The sequence below is a fragment of the Stegodyphus dumicola genome, chromosome X1 (assembly GCF_044657685.1).
Source record: "Stegodyphus dumicola isolate Sdum_Otavi_A_Nest chromosome X1, ASM4465768v1".
In the NCBI taxonomy this organism is placed as follows: domain Eukaryota; kingdom Metazoa; phylum Arthropoda; class Arachnida; order Araneae; family Eresidae; genus Stegodyphus; species Stegodyphus dumicola.
This window is the reverse complement of record NC_140780.1, coordinates 133,457,353-133,477,506: the sequence shown is the minus strand read 5'-3', so window position 1 is coordinate 133,477,506 and position 20,154 is coordinate 133,457,353. Positions and strand designations below refer to the sequence as shown.

The 20,154-nt window shown below is 32.5% G+C and overlaps 1 long non-coding RNA gene across 2 annotated transcripts in view; it reads left to right on the top strand.

Moving 5' to 3' along the window:
• Positions 1-18,296, top strand: part of LOC118193100 (uncharacterized) — a 248,105-nt gene extending 229,809 nt beyond the window's left edge. Inside the window, exon 2 of one of the 2 annotated variants that reach the window (XR_004758879.2) lies at positions 15,797-18,296. This is a non-coding gene — a long non-coding RNA (uncharacterized LOC118193100). The remainder of the gene's footprint in view (positions 1-15,796) is intronic. The other variant, XR_015038430.1, reaches the window with a different exon arrangement.
• The last annotated feature ends 1,858 nt before the right edge of the window (positions 18,297-20,154 follow it).

Sequence of the window (20,154 nt, the reverse complement as noted above, 5' to 3'; positions counted from 1 at the left end):
GTATTAGAAGTATTCGCAAATGAGCTCGAGAACCCAGCCCCGAAAAATATAGTGATTTAAGAGAAAAGCTGAAATTGTGTTTCTCAAATTTTTCTTTTTTTTTTTTTATTTCAAAATTTCTGTTTCTTTAAAAAAAAAAAGCCTTAGAAATCTCGGTATATAAATAAATAAATGAATAAATATTTCTCCTGGTCTGATCAATTTTGATTTCTTAAATAGATCTGTTGTTTTTCCCATCAAATTGTGCGAGTGAACGCTTTATGTGGGAATAATTTAATTATTTAAAATAAAATACTACGGAAGTACTATTGATCTGGAAATGAAATCTAAATTACGAAACTTTATGCTCAATGTTTTTGATGCGATGAGTTGTGACCGAGATTCGTGGAATGAAGTGAAATCAGATGCGATGAATAATTGCTCTAAATAAAAGAGGAAATTCATTACAAATTTCACTCGAATGCGATCTCATCTACCGGTTATCACACAAAACTATGAAAAAGATACTATTGAAGAGTGGAATTATATTTCATAGGCCTACTAATTTCCAAATTATATCTCATCGATGTTGTAGTGTTTTGGTTGCGAAAGGATTTTATCTTCATCATGAAGTTTTGTATTTAATACTAAATAGGTATAAGAAAATGGAACAGCAGAAACAGAAAAATAGCTCAGCAGAAATACATTATATATAGTAAAGAAACTCGTAAATGCTGAAAGAGGCACAATCACGCATTAGAACAGTAGTCAAAGCAAAAGGAGAAGCTTTCAAATTTCTGGAAATAAACACAGAACTCTCTGCGGAGAAATCAATAGGCTGTTTGTGTAAATCAAAAAATTTTTTAGTAAAAACTCTCAGTAATTTTAAAGCAAGTACTACTTTTTCTGCATAGTGGAACTTCATTTATGTTATTGCTTTGGTGTAGAAATCTGAAATTAAGCGTACTATTAATTTATTTACGTGTTTTGTAATTTTTTATTTAAATAACACAAAAGAATAAAACTGCTTAATAAACATTTAATGAAATTATTGCATTAATTTAGAGGAATACATGCGACACTTTTATCCTTCCTCAGTAGCAATAATTTATCGTAATACAATAAATATGCCATACATATTTATCTCATTTAATTTAATAATTTGTCATCGCATATTATTTGAAAAGTATGCAGTTTATGAGCATTAATGGAAAAGCAATACATTCTATATACAAAAATGTTCTTTATTACCCAGCGAACCGCTGTTTAGCCGTAAATGCTTCCTTTCTATAAGCAGACTAAGCAATCTAGTGACTGTGCTATTATTTTCTTCATTTAGGGAACTGTTGTTTTACTAACACAGATTAGCTTCAGTAATCCCTTTTGAAAAATTAGTAACACGATGATGTAATAGGAATTTCATCTCTAGGCAAGAAATCTTCATCTTACGCTTCGCAAAGTATTAACTGTAAACAGTTACTTTCCGTTTACCTATAGTTATTTCTTGCATCAGATGTACGGTTTTTGAGGATAAAGTGTTGATTTATTCTTGATAATAAAGTGCAACAGTTTTCAGATGTACAATTTTTGTTGAAATAAAATAAATGAGAAAGTGAAACTCCGTTCGTTGCGTTAATTAAACATGTATTTGGTCTGTAGAAATCAGAAAATCAATCAATCACTCGGGCTGAATTTGCGATTTCTCTGAAAAAATTAAAAGTACCGGAGCAGAGTCTGCGGTGGACTCTGGCCGAATTCAAACTCTTTATAAATAAAAAAAGGCCTTAACGTTAAATTAAACAGAGGAGCTATCAATGGAGTACGTAACGGCATAATTCATAGATGCATCAAAGATGTGGCACTTGTAGTGTAGTCCATAACAGTGTATATTGCTAATGGTTTGGACAGCAGTTTACTTTAAATATCTTCATAAAATGAAGGCATGCAAACGTTTAAAGTGCAGTGATACATTGAGGTCATTTCTAGCTTGATTAATTCATTGATGAGTTGTGAAGGAGCTATTGAGAACTACCTGCCTATGGGAAGGAGTACTTTCAAAGATAATTTTGGGAGGGAAACTGGCTTGTACTTGGGATCAGACTATCAAGCTGTTTCGTTTTTCTCTTACTCCTTAAATCAGTGAGAAAGCTCTTGAACGATTTCAGTGAAGAATTTCATGTATCTAACCATTTTATTCCTGATATAACTGCTTTCCCACCAGTATTTTACAAAATTATTTTTAGGCAAAATTATTTATCATATTAAGGCAATGAAGATCAATTAATTATGTTAAGACATTACGTATCTTGGACTCACATAATCTATAACTGCTAATGTATTGTAACAGCTTCAGAGAAAGCTATTCCAAAGCATTATATGCTCTTGATTATGAAACATAAGTGTTTAATGAAAGCACTTGGATGCTTGTGAATAAGAAAGGAAGAGAAGAAGTACAAAAAAGGACTCAGTTTATGGCTGAAGCAAATATTTTACCTGCATATTTATGACGTATATCAGAACGAATGGAAACCTCGAAGTTTTGCAGTTAAATGTTTATTAGAATTTTTTTATCACTCGAAGTGCACCCCAGAAGTTTTCGGATCACTTGAGCACAAAACCAAGCGTATGTTTTCATACAATAAATTTAGTTATCAAATAGATCTAAGAAAGCATAGTGTTCGGTGCTTCTGTTACTAGAGGTCACTGCGTGCTCATAAAGGAAGATTTAATTGAGTTTTCCTCAGTAGCTTTCGGAATTTACTTTTGTGAGAGAAAATGCAAAGTATTTGACATAAGATTAAAGATTCCATAGCTTGGAAAACTACTATGAAGTGAAATTCTGTTCTCCACAATAATTTACTGGGTTTCTCCAGCCCACTAAAAGATTACTATAGAAATGCCAGCACTCTTTACCACATGCAAAAGGATTTAATTTAACCACATTACGGCATTTAATCTTCTCATATTTTAATTGATAGGCAACCGCTAGTTATTTAACCAGTAAAATAAGGCATTTTGCTTATAAATTTTTATTTCCACAGGCAGTGCGAACTCTAATTGTTCATTATCTTATGCGACGTATAATATTAAACTGGTTATGAACTGCAGAGGTAGAAATTTCTGCTTATTCTCTCACATAACCTTTTTTTTTACGAACTGGATATGCTAAATACATCTAAGAACAATTAGCTATTCATGAGATGTTTGATTAGTATGCGGTTTTCGTTCACCCCCCTTTTCACCCTGTTAGTAATCATCATTTTGTGTAACATTGTGCATTTATATAACGTATTTTGGTCATTCATTTTTTATACACTAATTAAAGACTGTGTCCTTGAATGATTCATGAGATTATAATAATCTGTTTTAATAAGTTATACCACAGATATGCAACATCTTTTGTAACACTTAAGTAAATAATGATCCATTTTTCATTACTTTTTCTAGAAGAGGTTTTTATCTAATCAATTTGAAATGTTAAAAACCTGATCACTTTTATCTACTTTTGTTATACTTTTTCATAAGTTGTTCATTGCTTACATCTGAAGTTCTTCCTTTCTTTTATATTGAAGTTCCTAGTTATCATCGATATTATCTTCATGACAAAGGAATAACTCATTTTTAGCTTCGTTAGAAGTTGGGAAAGCCTTAGTCTTCGTTAGAACTTAGTTTTTAGTTTTATGTATCATGTGACGTTATTAGCAGTAAATCAGGGGGAAGAGTCAATGAAGTCCTTGGCGGGGATCGAATCCGTCACTTTCCATTTCTAATGGAATGTGCTAATCACCATACAAGGACACGCGGAAGGAATGCCTTTAATTCCTTGAATACTTGTTAAATACTTCGATATGGGTGTTTTAATAATGGATTTGTAATGTATGAGCAGTACTTTTCTGTAACCTGAAGTAATTCTGCACAGTGGTCTTTGTGATGAAAAATTCCTAATGGAAGTATCGCAGCAGATGACCTTGATAATAGAAAAAAGAGTAGGGACACGTGAAAAAGGGATTGCAGATCTGATGCAGAAGCCTGGTCTTCAGAGGAAGCTAATAAATACTTGAATCCTTCCTCGTGTACATGCATATTTAAAGGGGATTGGGAGGGACAGATGACACACAACCGTCCTGTCAAGATACAACAAGTTATCGCCCAACGTATCTTTAGTGTTATGTTATGTAAAAATGAGGGGGGCCACCTAATATTTACCCTAAGTAAGTAGGTATTAGCCCCACACACTAACAAGAAAACTAACAACATTCTGGCATCATTTCCTCGAGTCGTGATGGAAATTGTAACTCCAGCGAGCACTACAAGTACTGCCACCGGCGCCGGCATCAACGGTACTCCTACCTTTCAGCGTTAAATTAGCTCAAGTAAAAAGGATTAAATTACATGATATACATTGAGATATACATAGTTGCTCAGGTGCATATTTTAAGATGTTATCTATTGTAGTGGGTACAGGCAACATGTTTCAAGACATTATATATTGCATTAGAAACAGACGTGATATTCCCACGTTACAAATCATTTTTGTAAACATGATCTGTTTACTATCAGAATTAATTAAGAACTATAAAATTGTTTACAAAGCTTACATTTAAGTACTGTTATAAAGTTGAAGCTCAATTTTGACGATTCATTATGTGCTGTAACGTATGTTTTTGTGTTAATTTTCAGAAATTACATTATTATCTAGCAGTACATTTTTATTTGCATGTAGAAACTGATCATGACATTATAAATTGTGGTGGCTAGGAGGAACTTATTTCTAATATATAGATCAGGTCTACAATCATGACTTGTTTACATCATTTTTTACAAACAGCAGTCAAAACTAGAAAAAATATAAAATAATAAAAAAGACAGAGCACCACTGTAGAATCATTGCTTTTTGCTTTTTTAGGAGGAAGAAATTATAAAAAATCGACCCGCAACCCAATAGTAATTAGAACTTTTGCCGCCCGGGGCGGACACTGAATTTGCCACCTAGGACAATCCTTGAACTTCCCGCCCCTCTTGATACACAAACAAATAACTACCAAAAATGTCAAAACTACATCTACTGAAATAACTTAAAACTTTTCGTTTATTTTTAAATGCAAACGTTTAATTCCAACATTTTAAAAATTATTTTGTTATTTTGATTGTTTTTCTGTTTGTGAAGCTATCAACGTCGTCGTAGTTTTCTGCTACGTGTTTCCTGTTGCTGTTATATAGACCAGCGTTTCTCAAACTTTTTTTTATTCGCGTACAACCGTGACCTATCTTTACTGCTCCACATACCACACCCCCATTATATATAAATACTAACATCTATATATACAGGTACAATAATAATACTATAATACAGAGACATTTTTATTTTTAGCAGTTACGCAAAAATGGTGTATATTGGTAATTATACAAATTTAATTAAAATTAAAAATATAAACACATTTAATGGAAATGCTTGGTGCTGCTTGGCAGCACTCACTATTTTAGTGCCCGGTGCAGAAGATGACAGTCACAAGTCCGAAGCACTTATTTTTAAATAAGTGTGAAACGAGAAAACCGTCACCACTAATACGGTGGTTGTGAACGTAGCAGAATAGAGATTTCCTTGTTGAATAACTCAGGATATTCTTCTTTTAAGTCCCTCCAGAATAAAATGAGGTGTTTCTTTTCAAATTAAGTGAAGAATCCGTTTTCAGATCTATCAACGTTTCTTGTCCTGATAAATAATGCACACTGGAAATACTTTTCACTGGAAAGGGAACGCAATCCAGTGCATAGAGGAAGCAGATGGTCCTTTTAGTGAACAAGATGCCAGGGATCTATTTTTTCAACCACACTAGTGGCTCATCTGAGAGCCCGAAGCAATGCAGGTCTATTTGCAAGTGCTTCGGAACTCACAGTTTAGCGGAATTTGTTGGATATAGGACTGCGCAGCAGATGTCCTAGTCGTGTGTCTCCCTTGACGAAGCGTCATTGTCAGCTACACCTACATTGGGCCCGGGAACATCGAGACTGGACAATGGATAAATGGAAGACAGTTTTTGGTCGGATGAATCACGATTTCTCATTCGTCACGACGTCTCCCAGGCGAACAGTTGTCCCCTCTGTAAAGCAGGTCATACACAGACTGGTGGTTGCGGTATTATGCTTTGGGAATCATTCATGGGCGCTTCGTCCTAGTTTTGGTAGAACAGATCATGAAAGCATTGCAGACAAACTGAGCATTACTGTGGATCAGTTGCACCCTTACATGGCGTCTCTCTTTCCAACTGGAAATGGAATTTTCCAGCAGGACAACACCACATGTCATAAGGCTCGAATTGTGTTGGAGTGGCTCGAGGAGCATAAATATGAATTCCAGTTATGTCATGGCCATCTAACTCGCCAGATCTTAATCCGATAGAGCACATTTGGGATGTCATGGATCGGCAGCTCAGAGACCAGACACTATCATGTCGGCATATCTCGACTCTGTGTAACCGCAGCTAAGACATTTGTCACAAGCTGTCGCCAGCCTCTTACCAAGAACCATGCCAAAGAGAGTTGCAGTTGTTTTGAAGGCCAAAGGTTGCGCAATGCGTTATTGAGTAGGTGGTCATAATGTTTGGCTCTTCAATATATATATATATATGTAAAATAAAAAAAAAAAAATACGATGGCTTTGCTCTTTGCGAACCAGCATCCTTTAATTAATTTTCTGCAATTCAGCATCTCCCCTTAGACCATTACCTTCTAGAACATTCGCACCTACTACATAACCTCCTCATATAAATGCTGCGTCATAAGTTTTTCTACATTTTTCTAGAAGCTACTCTGTTACATAACCTTTCATATAAATGCTGCGTCATAAGTTCTCCTAGACAGATGCCTTCTCGCCTTCGTCCTGCTAACGCTTCCGCTATGCTCCTCTTTCTTTGTTAGAACGTTATGATGTATTAAAGTTTAAAGTCAGTCGTATCTAATAGTTCAATTACTGAATAAGTTATTTGATTAACTTCATCTGGAAAAAGTCATCTGCTATAAATTAAAATAAATATATACTTGCTGTTAAAAGTGAAAAGTCCTGAGTCGTCATTTTACTCCGTGCTTCAATCACTCCAGCTTCGTTAACCATCTGCCAGAACGTGTAACCATTCGCCCACGATGTGTTGGAATAACTGAAAATATTACATATATATATATATATGTCTGCTTTAATATTTTTCTGTAAGAGACTTTGATAGTCTTGAAGAGGGTAAATCCATTTTGCAAATCGATACTCTTCATCATCAATAATCATCTTTTATAAAAAAAACTACCTCCACAAAAGACCAAAATTGTTGGGAACGTTTGGTGATCGTTTTTGAAATGGTTCATTTAATTTTATGTGTTAAGATTCTGCACATTTTGCATGGTAATCTCTTTTGTTTCCTTCGATTAATTTTCAATACTCTGGTTATGCTTATTTATATCATAGCGTTTATGCTACTACAGTAAAATTTTATCTTGCTTCAGTTAACACAAATAAAATTCTATTTACTTTGTGAATATATAAGTTGCGACAAAAGTCTGGAATATAACCGTCGTGAGCGGCTAGGAAAGCGCTTTCGTAGCATGCCCATTTGCAAACAGAAATAATGCTGCGATCAATATCTAGTACAATACAGCTTCTGTTAGACTTTTTAACAAAAAATTAATAGTGCACAAAGAAGATGTATGTTTTAACTCATACATCTTCTTTGTGCACTATTAATTTTTTGGATGTTTTAACTCATACATCTTCTTTGTGCACTATTTTGTACAACGATGCTCTTTCATTTAGCTTCACTGGCAAAAAGATAAGGAAGTATCTCGCAGACTTATTAGCGATCACTCAGCTGCGCATGACTGTCCTTGAATTCTTGAATCATATTACATATATTTTTGCTGCAATTATGAAAGCCTATTTTCCTTTAATTAAAATTTAAATTTTAAATGTAGTTTCATCTTGTAATATACAAGTAGTATATTAATTTAGGGTTTTTTCTCATTTTTATATTTCCGAGCACAATAAAACGAATCAGATATGCCTAATTAAATTACATTCATATTCCAAATTGTGTCTGAAAACACATGACCATTTTTTTCAATGAATAAGCCTTTAATTAAAGTTAAGCAGCACATGCATTTATCCATTTTAATATTTCAGAGCGCAATGAAATTTATCGTATCTGCATAATCATTAAATTACATCTTCATTCACTAAGTTGCATTTGAATGCTTGTTACCATAAGCTTTTAACTGAGTAGCATTTAGAAAGTATTAATAATAAATTAATCGCTTAATAATTAATGGGGAATTGCAATTAGAAATTAATTGTTATCGAAAATGAATAAATTATACGCGACAAAGGTTTTTAATAACTTGTTGAAATATAAGCTTTAATCACTTTAAGTTCAAATAACTATCTTTAAGTTGTTAATTTAAAGTTCTAAGACGAATCATCAATTGAGTCATAGCTTATGTATTTTGTAAACATGAAAGCTATAAAATTTATAAAGTAAGAAGCTTCCTCTATTTCATTTATATCTTGTTATTTGCTTTTAATTAGCTTATGAGACAGAGAGAGAATTTACGTATAATGAATTGGAAGTTAAAATCCAGTTAACTTTGATTATTTTGCCCTTTAATTCTTAACTATCATCGTTTTAGGAAGCAAATGAAAGCCATTTTCTTCTTGTATTTTATCACCATCATATTACTCCCGATATGAATTTCATTAAAGGAATTCATTAATACATTTTCATCCTCTATAATCAACATCGATAATAAAAAAATATTAGGATACAATGCCAATTCCAGAATATTCAAGATGTTACCTGTTTCAAGAATATTAAATTGATTTGTAACGTCTCTAAATACGTATATTAGTTCAAAATTATTGATAATGTCATAACGAAACTTCAGCAGTGTGTATCAGTCTAGAGTTTTGTGTTATTTAACCAGTTATCTTATTATTTCACCTGCATTTTCACTACTTTTGTCAACTTTCATCAGGCTGCAAATTAGTTAATGTTAAGCGCATAGTTCTTGAGTGCGCATAGTTCATATCAGGAGCGCACCGTTCTTGCGCATAGGCAGTCATCACCGACAGCTTACTATATGCTGCCTGCTACTGCAGCGACTTTAGCTTTTGCTAGCCTTCTTTACTATTCGACTATTAGCCGCAGTTGCTGTGTGGAGGATTAGCTGCGCTGAGCCAAAGCTTAGTAAGCGCATTTCACTTTTTTTTTTAAATATTTTAATCTGACTGAAATATTTATTCACATTATTCCGCAAGTATCGGCTTTTTAATTTTATGTTATTGGATAGCTTGCGTGAGAGTCGAATTGACGAATAAATAAAATGTTTTATTTTAAGCCTTCATCTGAGTTATATTTCCTGTACTTAAGAAATAAAATTCTGTGGTTACGGTTTTAGAAACTGGCATTTAAAGTAGTATTCTAACAATGATCGGATTAAAATGTTTAGAAGCTCTAAGCATTTAAAAGATTTTGCTCTCTCACATACGCTTACGTTAATTTTTCTTCATTCTTTATCACTCTCTACTTTAATTTAGCTGCACCATGCATTCCGTGATAAAATCGACAATGAGAAAATTTTTGGTGTCCTTTTTCCTGAATACCTATATATACCTATAAATACCCATATAAGCTATATAAGCACGTGCTTATATAGCTTAATAGTTAATCCAGCTCTAGTTGTAATGCATTTTCTTTCTCTTTACCGCGTATCTTCATAGTGTAATTCGGAAACACGCCCGGTTAGCAATCAGAAGGTTTTGAGTTCGAATCCCGGCAATGGCATCACGGAATTTTTCAATTTCCTGGCTTTGAAAAATTCTAGATGACTCTACAAGCCGAGAAGTTATTACACATAGTAAATAAATAGCATTTATGACTTTCAGCATGAATCCGTTAAATTAGAAAACTACATTTTAACGAAAAATCATACATTATCCTTTGCTTTTAGCCTGAATTTTTCTTCAATCAGAAACCCTTAATTCTCGAAACCTAAAATGTTTTCGCTGTCCTCCACGCTTCGACTCTGAGCTAAAAAATATTTAACCTTTCGTAAAGCTTCGTGAATCTAAGTGAAGTTAGAAATTTTCTCTTGTTAACTTTTATTTTCATCATCTTCCTCCACATTCCTTGCAGACTCAAAACCGAAAGCCAATACTGGAACTCCTGAAAACTAACAGGAATAAAGTAATGAAAACCAACAAAATAAACTTATTGCAAATTTAAATTTTCTAAAGAATAACATTTACAACTGTCGCTAATGGCAAGGACGCGGAGCTGAGAGCCCCGTGCGGAATATTTTTGCTGGATTTATAACTCAAAGAGAAGGTAATCAAATTAATATATACTTCGCTTCAAATCTTTTCCCGAATACCTACGCGGGAAGTGAGCTGGAAAAATGATTTTCGAACTATAAATGCGGTAAGTCGGGAACATTGGGTACAAGAATAAAAAACTTTATTTATGCAGATTTCACTAGAGATAAAAAATTCACGGAACGTGCGGGAGAAAGATTGTTGAGGGAACATAAAATGGAGGCTCTATTGTATTTTATATTTCACAGAAGCTTGAAAGTTATTTGCAACTGACAGAATTTCCGGAATTTTCGATTAATGTCATTAAGGAATAATTTCTTAAACAGCAGTAATTCAAACTTATTATTTAGGCTCTTTCGAACTGTTATTAGGTCATATAAAACTGGTCATAAATCTAATTTGGTATAGCCTTGTTTTATCTCAGTTTAAGACTTCCTGCATTTATAATCGGATCTCATACATACATACATCATCAAACAATTTCTTACAGAATAGATACCATGCAATCGGAGTACATCCAATTATCTTTCTTTATGCCTCAAACGGCAGGTGTGCAATCACATATGAGTGGACGCATATAGCGTGACATGTTCTCTTGCGTGACCAACCGCTATCCTAATCAAGGTCGTCAGCGCTGCAGACATCGCTGAGAAAGCCATTTCTAGTCATTTGTTGATTTTTTCTTACCGTAATGGAGGGTGAACTGATGGGGTTAGAGCAATTCAAGGTTATGTTGCGTTGAGTAGCAGTATTTGTTTTTTTTTTATAAGAGTTAAAGCATTTGCTACATGATGTTACTTGAAATATTGCGTTCAGAAATGCAAATTTAGTTTTAGTCTCATTTCTGTGAAGATCGGCAAAAAGTAATTAAAAGATATCGTGCAAAAGTATTTGTTAACCTCAGATTTTTTTCTGTAACAGTCGAGTTCTTAGAAATAAAGTATTCTTTTATTTTTCCGAAATGGTCTTAGTGAATTTTTAATGTATGTTCTAGGAGCTGCAATACTTGTTTGTGGATTCACAATGGTCTTGATTCCTCCTTGGCATGCAAGTGACCAAGTGGCTAAATCCACGAATTGATGGTAATTCGTCACACGTTCCGTTGATCAGGATGGTCGCATTTTATCCTTTTAAGTGTTTTAAGCACTCAAGTTGCTGTTAAATTCAATTTTATTATTATCATATGTTAGACTTAATATGGGTAATATCTTACAACAATGACTTGACGTTTTTAAATTATGTGTGTTAATTATATATCACAAAAGAATTGTAGAATCATTAGGAATTTTGTTCTTGAGACGGGTGAAATGGGCAGTTTTCTCGCCTGGATTCGAACTCCGGATCTCCCAAATACGTCTCGAGTGTGCTTCCAGTTACACCATGAAGGCACGCAGAGAGAAGGGAGAAAATACCTTATAGAATAAATCTGGGAAATAAAGCCAGAAGATGGAAAGCAAATTTTAGAAATAATTTTATTTTGTTCATCGGTGAAGAAGACTAATAATTTTAGTAGCGTTCTTAAGATTATAATTTATCACACTAATCTAATACGAATACTTTTAGATTTTTTTATTATTTCTCTCACGCTAATGTCGAACAGTAATTATATAGCAAGCTTATAGCCTTCGTATGTGTTAATGTTATTAATTAGATTTATTTCGTATGACTTAGTATGCTAAATTATCTTAGTAATATTACCAGTATTTAATATGGCTTCGCGTATATAACATTCTTTTCTTCGAGTCTTATTAGTCAATTTTTCGATATTTTTCGTTGTCATGCTAACATTTATACTTTCCATGTTTATTTATCCATGACTTACATTTTTGTATTATCAAGTTTTGAAGTTAAAGCAAAAGCTGCGCAGTTACTTAGCTTGCGGACTATACTGTAATACCATCGAATTACTTAATGTTACGTAAATAAAAAAATAATAATTGTGATAGATTATTTAAATATTTCAATAAATTTAGAACAGAAACTGCTGTAGGAGAAATTATGAAAACCAGGAATCTCATGCAATAATTTCTTGTTTGCGAAGTTACGCTAAGATTTTAAATGAAAATGGTGGTTTGGGCCAACACTGTTTCAGGATCATTTAAATAACGAAAATATCGAACATAGGATGTGGTTTAACGAACTTCAGAGGAGAGAAGATAAAAATTAGAGGAGAGATGTTGAGATTAAAGTGATATCCTAAATCGTACCTCATTAAAATTTTTGTTATAATTGCATATAAACAAAATATCGGTTATTATATAAAATAAATGAGAAATCTAAAACAAATCAAAGTTAATTATATCACATTTTGCGCAAGCTATAAATATTTTTTTAAAAAAAAGTAGGAACAAATATGAAACTCAAAATTACTAGTTTTAATTTGGCCACATACCCTTTCTGTCTTAAAAATACTAATATACGAATCTAAAGTGCGTCATCTGAAAATTTAATCCGGTTTTTTTTTGTTTGTTTGTTTATGTAATTATGCTGCAATGTGGTTAACTCTCAGCCAAATCAGAGTAAAGAAATTTTAGTCTGTAACTATCTCTGCTACTAACTGCTAAAAAGATGTAAACGCCAACGTTACCTAATGAATATAACCGTTAAATTATCGATTACTTTAACGGTTAAACATAATCGCTACCATCGTTAAATTAAATACTATGTTGGTTTTATGGGTTATAATGATGCTCTCATATTCAGTTTAAGCATTGTCAATAAAAAATTTTAAAGCGCGTCTTCTATTATGTTCCTGATTTATTAACTTAACTAACTTGTAAAGATTTTATTTTTTATTCTAACCAATTATTTTTAATTTTAGAAACTTTCCTTTCCCTTCTAATTTCAGTTTCCTGAATTTTAATGACGTGTATGCGAATCTAAATGAGTTGAAATCGGTATTTAAGCAGCGGGTTTTAGGAGCTTATAGTAGGAGAATTAGTTTCGAATTTATGCCGCGTGTTTGAAGTAGCTTTGTGCGTGAATAGTTGATGCTTAGCAACTCTCTTTAGATTATATTGATATTTTAGGTTCGGCTTTGCTTTGTGCAGCCGATTTAGCGGTTTAGATAACGATGGAGCCAGTATTACTTTATTGTGATTGTACATCTTATTTTTCTGTTAAGTTACTTAGCCACAATTGGTGGTAGATTATGAACACCAAGTGAGTGCGTTCTGTTAAGTTTAGTTCAAATAAAAAGGTTATTTAAACCTTCTTCAACAATCATCTGTTCTTCCAAGACCTAGCGAGAATTCGTTGCTTACTCTTTTCAATAGGATCTACAGAGTATGATTTCAAAAAATACTAAAAACTCTACAAACTTACATAAAGTATTTCTTATGTTTAGAAAAATTTTACCGCAGTAGAAATAGAATAATGACGAAACTATATTTTCTCGCCAAAATTATCGAGTTGGCGCATAGATATATATGCAGAAATTGTTTTGGTACATGTTGTTCCATAAGGGAGAAGATCCATATATCTTCACAGTCTTATAAACTGTGCACAAAATTCCTTTGGTACAAAAAATATCTATTCAATCAAAGTTCTTCATTTTTAAATTTAAAATATCGTTTGTTTGATTGCAGTAATGACCGGAATAAGTGAATTTCTGAAGCTGTCCGCTTATTAGATATTGCAAAACCTTGAAAAGTGATCGTCCAGGCTCAAACTCCAAATCAGAGGTTCAAATTAGTATATTTCGTCACACGTGGAAAAATATTTGCTGACGCATGCATTCGTCACATGTTAGTTTTCCATGTGATTTGCAACTAATCCTATTTTTCACTTTCTAACTCGTTCTGTGAAATCTCATGCCTACGCTTTTAAGATACCAGAAACGCATCTAATTTGCTCTAATTATTCCACTTATTCTTCTTTTCGAGATATTTCCTTTTGCAAAATATCAAGCCCATTGCTATTAACAAGAAAAGTAGGAAATGTTCTTACTAGGACGTAACTTTGACAAAATAAAGAATGAGAGAAACATGAATTCAATTGCATTTCAGTCTCTGCTTTCAGCTATTTAAATCTTTTAATTAAACTGTAAATATCATTTATGGCCTGCTTCTTTGCAAGAGAAAATATAAAGCTTTTAATGCGCACGCATTAGGATAGAATGTATAGAAATGAAAAAAAGACTTGCTTAACTATTTTTGCGCACGTAAACGTGTTACAAAAATTTAATATGCATGCATTAGAATAGTTTATATTGAAATGAATAGGCTGATTAAACCGATTTTGCATAAAAAATGCAGTCCAAAACGTATTTGAAATTGAAATGAAATTTTAATGCTATACTATAAAATCGTATCAGGAAATCTGGCAAAGAACATCAGCCATCTTCCACTCATTAATGTTTTGTTTAAAAAGACATAGAAAAATAAGACTCCCCTCGACAACTTTTAAAATGCAGAAAACTTTGATGATGATAAAAATAAGATCTTTGATGTTTAAAATCGGGAGAGATTAGTGGCAGATCATCTCAAGAGTCGATTGCTGAGCCTTTATTAAACTTACTTTATGTTTTCTGTGCACTAAATAGGAAATTTATCGGAACAGAGAGGTAGGATTCGCGAAAGTTGATATCATTGCTTTTATCACTAAGTTACTGAATTCAAAATTCGCGTTAAAGTAATTGAAGCTTAAAACCGAGATAAAAATAAAATGTAGATGTTAACTAAGACAAATCCAAGGTGATCATCGGAAAGAAACGGGAAAAGAACATAACAGAAAAATTAAAGTGGCAAGCGATCCCTACAACAAGAGTATTCCAGTGTTCTCGTAGGCGATTTACCTCAGCATCATTTAAACGTGTAGTGTATTTAATTATGGCAAAGCACACTAGGGCTATCTGCCTAAGGGGAGGGATGCCTTCGTGGAGGACTTTCTAAGGGGAACTGACTCGTATACACGTTACACATGGGGAAAACCACGAAAACGCCCATGCAGTCAGCCCGTTCGCGGGATTCGAACCTCGGACCGAACTACCAGTGTTCAGCGACTTTACCGCTCGGCCGCTGGTGGGCCCTCAGCATCATTTAAAGAAATTAAATGATAAAAAACACATAAAATCCTATAGAACAAAAGGCTCAGAAAGAAGACAGTTGAACTTCTCATTGAAATAATCTACACTCGGCAGCAAGGTATTAAAACTGCTTAAAGATTTCTATCGTAAATACGATAACTGTGGACAAATGTAAGGCTGACTTCAGTAATTATGTTCTTAACGTGATAGTTAAGAACATAACTACTGATGTCAGCCTTACATTTGGTTAAAAAGAATTAAATAATTCTCTTTTAAGAATGAGGGATAAAGGAATAGTGCTTGCCACCTTTTTATTGAAATTTAGCTAAAGTATAGTCTTGGTTACTGTTCTTTGCTTCTCTGTATATCTTCTTTGGAATGCTTACTCTTTTAAATGAACTTACGCAAATAATGGCATCATGTTTTTCTCTCTTTTGTAGGCTCCTTATGATGTCTCATATCATCGACTGAACATATTTCTGTTCTTCTGGCTTTACCTGGAGATGGACACTTAAGGACACCCGCACTGGCATGGCAAAACCATACTGGATTCGAGATTCAAAACAGATCAAAAGTATATAACATGATTAATCCACGGGGCATATCACGCAGATATGCTTAAATTTGTAATAGGTGTCCGAGCACCGAAATTAATTAAACTACGGTAACAGAAATTTTGGAATCCTATCCTAACAGAATAGAGTTTAGATTAGGTTAGATTATTTGAATATGGAAGGCACATGAAAGTTAATCTGCCTAAGAGAGGAGATGATCGTGAATGTCTTTCTAAGGGAAATTGGTTCGTATTCATGTTACACATAGTTAAAACCACGAAAATCAACTATGTACCGAGTCCGTTCACCTAGGATCGAACCCAGGTGGAACTTCCAGTATTCAGCGGTCTTCAACCCTCGACACGCCCACCAACTTCCAGTTGGTAAATTTGCTGAATACACGAGCGGCTAAAACCCGCCGGGAACTGGAGAAATTCAACCAATCAGAGAGGACCGTTGCGCCAGGAACTTTTGGCATCATTTTCCGATCGCCAAACGCAATTTTTTACAAAACTGGTATACAAGAACTCACTTGTTCATTTTATGGTAACTTGTTCGTACTTCTTGGTTAGAAGTAGTTCGTTTATTTTGGTTATTTTGTGGTACACTGATATGATTTAATATTTAATTTACTGTACGGGAGCTAAATATGTAAATCTCAATTTCGAAAACAAATGCAACTTTATATGCTACTCAATTTGCTATCTTCATACCGAATAACTTTTTGATACATATTTAAATAAAGGGTAAAAATAATAATTGATAAAAATTACCGTATTGTGAAATTTCTTGGCTGTTTGTGCGTTTGAAAAGGCTTGCTGATATCTAGGTTGTTATTATTTCATGTACTGTAAACATCGTAAAATTTAATACAGAAAAATATTTTGTCTTTTTTTTATTTAAACTACTTTTAAAACTTTTAGAAATCCCTCTTTTGTGAATTTTTCTGTGATTAAAACTAATACCAAAAGCTTCTACTCAAATATAGAAAATACAATGATTATTCAGAGAATCTATATATTAAAATGCTGATGTGGGATAACTCATAAAACAACCCAGTGACCCATAATCAGGTAACCTAGTAACTCTTCCCCCCCAAAAAATAATAATTGAGAAAATAACATGAAACTTGTTTATGCATTATTCTCCATCTAAATAATTCTATTTCATTTCATTGTGTTACGTAAAAATAAAGATATAATTTTTAAAGTCTTGAAACATTAACACAATCAAGTAATTTTTATTCATGACGAATCTGTGAAGTATTTTTGACTCTGTATTACACTGTGTATGTTACTATGTACATTATTTTCTTTTATTGTCAGGACTTTTCTGAAAAATATGCGTAATTTATCACCTTAATTAGTCTCGAGAGTTTGTAAAGGAAATCACACAGCCTTTTATTCTGCAATTTTAATTTCATTTGCTTATGATTTCAAATGTCATCCCTAGCGAAATTCTGTATAAGTTTTATTGAAATACCATGCATTTTCTTTTTCTGTATAAATAAAGTATTCTAACAACAGCTACCACCATTGGATGCCTCCACTTTTTATTTTGTAAGAAGCAACAAACTGTATACTGTAGCCTACACATCTGCTGCCTATGTTCCTATAATTTGCTATCATTTCTGATTGTGGAATTGTGGTGAGTTTTCATAATTCTGTATTTTTTCAGTAGAAATTTAAATATGAAAAATTAAATTTGTTGTTTTTTGATAAATAAATTTTTTTTTGTAGTCTTAAAAACCAGAGCACGCATAAAAATATTTCAGTTGATAAGAGATTGTATAATTTTTTTTTTTAGTTCTGTATTAATGGTAGTAAATGAGAATTTTTCTTATTTGCTTAATTCATTATTGCAAAGCATGAAAATAGTGTCTTCTGAGGGTAGAAGACTTTCATGAAGTATAGTTAAAAGAATATGACTTCTATTCATGTGACACATGAGAAATATGCCATGCAGCTAGCTTGTCCCCCAGCGGTCAAACTATCAGTGCTCCTTAGTCTTATCCGCTCGATTGCTGATGAATATTAATTATGGAAGATGGTAGTAATTTTTCTCAGTGTGAAAATTTTGTGACTCTATAGAAAGTTTCTCACTTTAGTCTGCTCCAGGATCTTCGGATGAAGTTATCATTACATGATGTATCATCGTTTTTCCTTCATATCGAAACTGATTTGGAAACTGCATTTTTTCATTTGGGATAATTGTTCCTAGTAGCAGAATAACTGTACAAATAGGACTCTGTTTTTAATTGTTATTCTTCAAGAAGATTTAATAAATTAACATCATTCAGTTTATTATGGCATTGTTGCTAAGAGTCGAAAATGAGTTTAAGACAAATGAGTGGTATCTGAGTATAAGCGTGCATTTAATTACATAAATTAACATTCATTTTACAATGGTTTACACTAATGTTATGTTTTCCCAATATCTAACATGTTAAACAACAAGTCTGTTTTGCTTGGTTTAAGGTTGGTTCCTAGGGACCAATGTTATATGTAATGTGTTAAGAAATTATTGTTGAAATGTTAAATTGATAAAAAAAAACAACTTATTTGTACATAGAAAACAAAAAACTGAAATTTTCAACTTCAGGTTATATTTTGTGATTATGCATATCATCCATGTGCAAAATATATTTTAAAATATAGTATTAAAATCTTAAAATTTACAGAGTTTAAGAATTTATAAAAAAATATTCATATTATGCAACATAATATGATGTTTTAGGTAATATATATTAAATTGTAATTTATCAACCTAAATAAAATTTTGATTAAAATATCTAGTGATGAGGTATAAAAATATTAACAAAGAGCAGACACTTTATTTTATAAAATCAGAATAGCAAATTATAATTAAATGTTTTAATTTTTACACAAACAGAAAACAAATAACTGTGCATAAAAAAATGAAATAAGAAATACCATGGAAATTACAATGGCAAATAAATTTCATGATATGCGCACTTTGTGCCAGAAGTTGCCACTCACTATTTTCTCCTGTGAGGGGGGAGGAGGTAGCCCCTTACCTCAGCTAATCATTTCAAAGGTTTTTAAGAACCAAGCAGAGATTTTTCAAAAAGTTTTTATATTCTGCTAAAGGTTTCCCCATTTGACATTGTCTTTAAATCTAAAATTTATTGTGAGTCAAAGAAGATCTTATTGTGGAAATACTTTTCATCGAGCTTAAAGCCTATTTAGCTTCACCTCTGTTAATACCAATAGTCTCCATAATAATTATACCTTCCTTTACACTGTTAGGAATTTCATTATGCAGTTTTCATGTTAAAACCATCTCGATGAAAATCCCAAAATAATTTATTTATATTTCATGTTTTAATGTAAAATTTAATGTTTGTTAAAAGATGGTTATAACATGCAAGACATGTGTTTTTCCTGGAATAAATAATAAGCAAACAAAAAGAACACGGGGTTTGCAATTGCAAGACAAATTGAATAAAGGACTCATGCAAATTTTGTACATTTCATAACTGAAGATATCATAATGAACTTTTTTGTATCTCATTTAATGTTGCAAAAACCTAATATTACTAAGAATAAGCTAAATAGATTTTACTTATATATATATTGTTACGGATTTGGTATTTAAATAGCTAATGTTAGTTGAATTATAAATTTAATTGTTTTATTCCCTGTGCAGTGTAGCGCGAATCGAATATTATAGGAATGCTAAGCCGGAAAATTAAAAATACAAGAGCACGTGCATTTAACATTTAATAAATAAATAAATATCTCTTTTTTTTTATTTCTAGAAAATTCTCGCGCATTTAAAAACCTTATATAAGCGGCATGAAAACCTCTCAATTCGTAGTTGTTGTCAGTTAGTTTGTTGTTGTTTTAAGAGTTTGTTTAGAAAACTGCTGTTGTTGACTGTAGCGAATTCGTGGATTAGCTTTCTTTAGCTGTTTTGAATTAAGTTCTCTTGAACGTTTGAGTAGTTAAGAGATAACTACTGTGAGATATTGTAATACTGCACGAATATCTGAAGAAATTTAAGCATTTTTGTTGTGATAATAATAAATTTTGTTCATTTTCATCGGACTTGTGCATTCATTTCGTAACGAACCCGTACGCACGCAACAATATATATACAATCAGCTTTTTCATTACCATCAGTTCTACAATGGAAATGAACCTGCTTAGCAATTACTCTGAGTTGAAAGTGTCTTGAAATTTCTAAAGATGGCTTCAAATATAGCTTTGATATACACTCAC